Genomic DNA, 6,000 nt, shown 5'->3' with positions numbered 1-6,000 from the left:
GGAGGAGGTGAGAAGAACTCACTTCTGATTTCAGGCTCTGTGCAAACACAGGCAGGACATTGCAATTTTGGCAACAGACAGTTTATAGCTGAAAGCATAAACAAAGCTTTCTTTATTAAGTGAAAATCAAGGAAAGCAATGGTGAGACCTAATATATCCTCATGTTTTGTATAAATATCCTCAGAAACTGCTCCTTAAATATAGGGCAGTTGAACATAATGTTATATATATGTGTGTGTGAAAATATATATACATATGCATACATTTAGCCTAGCAGTTGAATGTCAGAAAGGGTGTCTGACTACAGTCAGCTGAAGTCTCAAGTGACAAGGACGACAGAATTAAGTGAAACCTAAAAGTTATTGGGGCAGAAAGTGCTGCCCACAAGTACTCTGAGGGAGCAGTCTCTCCTGAAAGACAGTCTGCCCTCTGAGTGCACCAGGAACTCCTGACAGCTCCTACCTGAAGGTCTGACAAGAGGCTTTGCTCGAGGTAAGACTTTGACTCATCATCAGTCTTGTATCCTCTTTCAAAACACCTGACTTGCCAGGCAGGCTGGATGTTAAAAGCTTTTCTTGCCACTCTTGATATTAATTTTAATTAACTGCAAAAAAAGCAATGGTGTCCCTTCCTTACATGAAGTCAGGTGTAGCACAGTCTCAGAAGTGTGACAGGACCATGCAGGTGGCAGCCCTGGCCACAGATTTTACTTCATGGTTCTTGTTGTCCATTAGACAGAGCGACAGTAATATCTGCCCACCCCTATTAAGTACAGCCTGACGGCTGCGAGGTGTCAAAGAAAATAGCATGTTTACTTTTCTATTTGCTCTGCTAAATCAGCCCCACTGTAGCTAGTGGCTCTCACATAGTAAGAGGAAAAATTGCAGCATTGATGAGTTAAAAACCAGGAAGCTATTCATGCCTGAGCATTTTAAGTAGTCCATTGCTGTCTTTGTAGACCACCAATAATTTTGCACAGCATAATACAGAGGAAATATAGTTGTGGTCAGGCTGATTTCATTTCCATTAAAACTGCAAGTGTGTGACACATTTCTTTGGATTAGAGAGCTTCCCTTTATTGGACAAGCACTGTTCTCAGCTGCGGTGCAGCAGCAGCACTACCATCATCCCAAATTATGGACCTGGAGTCCTTGAAGTCTTATTAGGTTTGACACTGGCTGCACAATCCCTAGCTAGAATCTCTATTCCTGTCAGATATTTATGCCTTTCCTCTGCAATAGACAACTGAGAGCAAAGGCTTCAAATAATTAACTGAAAACAGGACTGTAATTAATCTCTTTGTCTAATTTTTACCAGATGTTCTAAGGTAATCTTGCAGAAGGAATCAAATGAAATCAGCACAAGCACCACTGCTTCAGTGAACTTTGGGGACTGCTGAGCATAGAGGTATGTGTTCAGAGACTGGAAAAAAAGGGTAGTAGACTGCAAACCTTTTTCTCAGTTATGATCAGGGCAGTGAAGTGACACTACCTAGTTTTTCCCAAACTGTTCATTTTTCACTTACCTTGCTAGGCAATCTTACAATATGAGAGATCAGGCCACATGTTCTGTGCTGTGCAGAGCAATTTGCTGGATGCATGAAGTACAATTGCACATTAAAAGTTATGAAATTACAGATGCAACAAAATATCGTAGTCCACTGCACTGAGAACTAAGGGAGTGCTGCATGGTCACAGGTCACATTGACAGGTTGAAGAATTCAATTCACCACAACTTATATTGAGCTTATATTGAGCTCTTCAGCTTCTGTCATATGGAAGATCTTCCCATACTAAAATCTCCAGGATATAATATTTTTTTAAAGCAAAAGAAGCCTAGCAAAGAGAATAGTTAACTGTCATACTTTTATTCTGAAAAAGATTTCTCCTCCCCAGACCCTTTGCAAAGAATGTTAAATGCCTCACCCAAATGCTGTATTTGAACAACATGTTCTAATTGCATGCTGCTCTTCAATATTAAATCAACACAATAATTTTCAGTTTCTCTGTCCTCTCCTTTACCTTTTAGTCTTCTAGAAGTTTGTTGTCAAACTTCATATTCCCTCATGGCCTGCAATAAACAGGACATGCATGCCTGTTGCTGTAGAATTGGAACAGAATACAGACTACAAAATGTCTGGCTGATAGACAGGGTGGATATTCTGGAGTCTGAGGAATCAACTCCCACAAACTAGCTATGCTGGACAAGGGATTTTATTTCATCCCAGTTATCAAAGCTGAAATATTAATAAGTCCCTGTTAATCAAACAATTCCTATTTGTTCAGGGTTTCTTAATTATTCTGAGATCACAAAATATGCACGAGCAGTGAGTTCAGATCCATATTCCAAATCACTTTCAATAGACAGGTAAAGGCAATTTGGATTTTTACAAATTTTTGCTTTTGCTTTTCTTGCTCATATCATCACCTGTCACATCTTTCTGCCACCTTCCCAACATAAAATATTGCTGACAGAGGTGTACAAACAAGAGTTATAAAAATGTCTAAAGACAGAAGATAATTTCTTTACAAAAAGTGCAAAATGGAATTAATCTGTAAAAGGATTTTATTTCCCTACCACTAAATCAATAGAATGCTATTAAAGACTTATGTCTGTTTGATCTGATGCAGTAATATCCTTTTCCTCAACTTCACTCACACAAATTCCAATAGTCTATAAGTATTTTTTCCAGGTTGTCAGTAACAATTAAAACAAAATACATCCACCTTAAAGTACAAATATGTAATTTTTGTTGCAAGAAATTTCCTGTTTCAGATGTGAGAAAACCCAGCTTGAAGCGTGGAGTTTCATTTGCATAGTTAGGCAATTCTGGGGCTAAACAAAAAATATAATTGAAAATAAAATTTTAGTTTAGAATAACATTTGAAAGACAAATTAATAGGCAATTTTAGCTGTAAGAGAAAAAGAATATAAGGTCATTAAGTGTGTTGAAACTTGACAGGGTAACAAGCAGTTTTAGTTGGAAAATGCTGACATCCTTATTTTCAATATACAATTTAACAAGTACAGATTTTGAAGTACCTTTCACTTTCATTTAAAACCAGCCTACACTACATAGGAGTGAGACAAGAAAAATGGCCAAAACAAAAGTTCTTATTGTTGGCTGACATGAAATTCCTTAAGTTATATTTTTCTTGAAAACTTGAATTTTCTATTTGACTAGGGAATTCCTAGTTACCCACCTTAACTGCACAAAATAAATACACAGTACTGTGCATTATATAGTGTTTTCCACAATACAATGTCTTTTCAGTAGTTCCATGAATTTCTGGAGGCACTGAAGACACTTTGGATGTATTCACTTCGTTTGCTATGTGGATTATTGTGTCTGTGATATGGATATTACATATTCAGCATACTAGTGCAATAGAATTAGTGAATGGCCTCTTTTCCCACTGGAAATGTAACTAAATTAGAAAGATTAGTGTCTGGCTTTTGCATCAGATGTAGGAAAACAAATCAGCAATTTTCTCTCAGGAACAGCAACACAAAAGAGGAACTTTGTCGTTACAGAGTGGTAATTGTTGTATATTTTATTTACAGATAATGTATCTATTTACAGCAGGAGTTTTCGTTTGTGTGACAATTACAAAGAGCCTCTTCCAAAACAATTTTAGGCTTTATTTTGGCCTTGAAATTTGCTACCTTCCCAATAGTTTTTCTGCTTCATGATATGTATAACAGTGGATCAGCTAAAAGTCTTAATTCAAAAGGATTAATATATGATAATTATGAGTGATATAAAAGTTGATCTAGCTTTTTTTTTTACCTGCATCATTATACAGATGAAAAGAAGTGATGTTTAATCAAATGTTTCTTTTTGCCTGTAGATCTGCTGCATACAACATCTGGGCTCACATTAACTAAACTATAACCTGAGATAAAAGCACTTCTTCTTTAAGTGACTTTTCCCTAGCTGACATTTTTTTAAAATTACACAACATGTTTCTTTTATATCAGATACAAATAGAGTCAATAAAAGGAAATATTGGACTGTAGGCACCACTTGGTCAGCCCGAACTGTAATAACTTGATTTTTTCAACTGTGGACTAATTTTATTGCCAGTAACAACATTAGTGAATATTCATGTTAAGATAAGAGCAATAAAAAATCTAGTGATCCACAGTGGATGATTGACAAAAAGACCACAAAGGAATTTTCCTCTTGCTTACTTATATTTCACATTACATAAATGGGCAGATACACTATAGGATTTTGGAAGCTCTTTCTGAAATGCTGAGTATGATTTATTGCCAGAGGCAAGATGCCAGACTGGATGCATCAGGGATCCTGTCTGCTAAGAAATGCTTCAGTTTCTTTCAAGAGACTGTCCATATGTGCCTTCATGCCATAAGCATATGTCTGCTACTCTGAGTTGAAGACTTCTCCATTTCAGCAGTATCCACGTGGTCACTATAACATCCTGTCCCCTGACAAACTGACTGAGGCTGCCCCTGCATGCTCAGGGGTAATTTGTAGATGGATTCTGAAGAGCCACTTTAGCAATTTAGCCTTCCCTTGGAATCTAATTTCTTCCTTTTGTGATTTATTTTTCCTGTTGTCTTTTCAGAATGCATTTGAGTTCTTATATATTGAATTTACATTGCCTCCTTTCTTTACCCACTTACAGACAGAAGTTTTCTTTAATTTTATTTTTACCAACTGTGTTGCAGCTTGTTTACAGTTATGAGGAGATGTGTCTTCCCTGAAGACAGTTATGGTCCTTTTTCCAATGGACATACAAGCACAGGCCAGGCAGATGTGGTTTCTCAACATCTCTAACAAGATGGTTCTAACTGGATGCTTCATTCTTCTTTTAAAATATCGAAGTCCTACAGCCTTCCACATCTAGACAAAACATCTCAAAAGATACACTTTGCCTCTCACTGGGATGCTCCTTTTAAAAAAGCAGCAAGCAACTAAACAGATTGTGTGTATGTGGAGATCCTGTGATTCTCTGATCCCATTTCTTCAGGCTGTTCCTATCCGTTTCTGGGGTTTCAAGCTTTTGTCTTTAAATTGAAAAAGTAAAGTGTCCAAGAGCAGCATGGATCTGATTAAAAACAGTGGACAAGATCCTGTTGCAGTAGATAGCACTGCCAGCAGACTCCAACAACTCACAGTCTGACCATAGGTTCTAACTCCTCACACCAGGGCCAACAAAAAAAAACTCTCTACCTTCTCAATGCCTCCTCTTCTCTCCACCTTTTTCTCAACCAGCTAACCTACCCTTTTATAACACCCATTCTCACTGGACATAGCTGTGACCTATTAAGGGCAAGGCTGTTCCTCCTCTTTGGTAATTAGTACGGCTGTAACTCATCAGGGGCAAGGTTGCTTGCAACCCATTCTCCTACAAGATCCCATTTATGCTCCTCAGAATTCCTACTTGGCAAGATGAAGGAAGAAGTGGCACTTTAGTTAATGTTACTGCCACATCTAAAGGCAAGGGACAAAGGTGGCAAGGTTGTGCTTCAGTATACCATTAAATCATAATTGCAAATACAGCTGCTAGGTTTCTGTGACATTTGCATATGCTCTGTGTGTGCTCATGTCCGGGAAATGAGTTCCACCATTTATCCTATGTTCTATTCATCTAGAAATTATACAACCCTATTTTTCTTCCCAGACTGGGGTATTTTTGTGTTAAAAAAGGGATGTGTCAGGGGAAGCCTAGACATATGGTAACCTCAGCTCTCAGAGACACTGTATTCCAGTGAGACCAAGATTGGCTATTGTGTAGATTTTATTTTTTCTTTCACTCTTAATGTAAAACCAATATTATTTTTTAGCCACTTAATAATTGTCCAGCTAATAACCTAGATTTTTTGTCCATAACCCACCCTTATTTCTAGTTTTCTTTTTCTTCTAGTCAAATCCCTAAGCAATACATATTGAATAATGCATAAGCCAAATTGCACAAATATCCATGGATATTTAGCTACAATCCCTAGATGCATAAATTGGTTAAGTGTTGC

General features: G+C 37.4%; 1 long non-coding RNA gene across 2 annotated transcripts in view; it reads left to right on the top strand.

Moving 5' to 3' along the window:
- The first annotated feature begins 392 nt into the window (after positions 1 to 392).
- Positions 393 to 6,000, top strand: part of LOC310907677 — a 37,965-nt gene continuing 32,357 nt past the window's right edge. For both annotated transcript variants that reach the window (XR_014589685.1, XR_014589686.1), the window contains exons 1-2: positions 393 to 492; positions 1,318 to 1,407. This is a non-coding gene — a long non-coding RNA (uncharacterized lncRNA). The remainder of the gene's footprint in view (positions 493 to 1,317; positions 1,408 to 6,000) is intronic.

The sequence above is a fragment of the Zosterops lateralis genome (genome assembly GCF_965231275.1).
Source record: "Zosterops lateralis genome assembly, chromosome: 3".
NCBI lineage: Eukaryota > Metazoa > Chordata > Aves > Passeriformes > Zosteropidae > Zosterops > Zosterops lateralis.
Note: the sequence above shows the minus strand (reverse complement) of the source record. Positions and strands in the feature narration are given on the sequence as shown.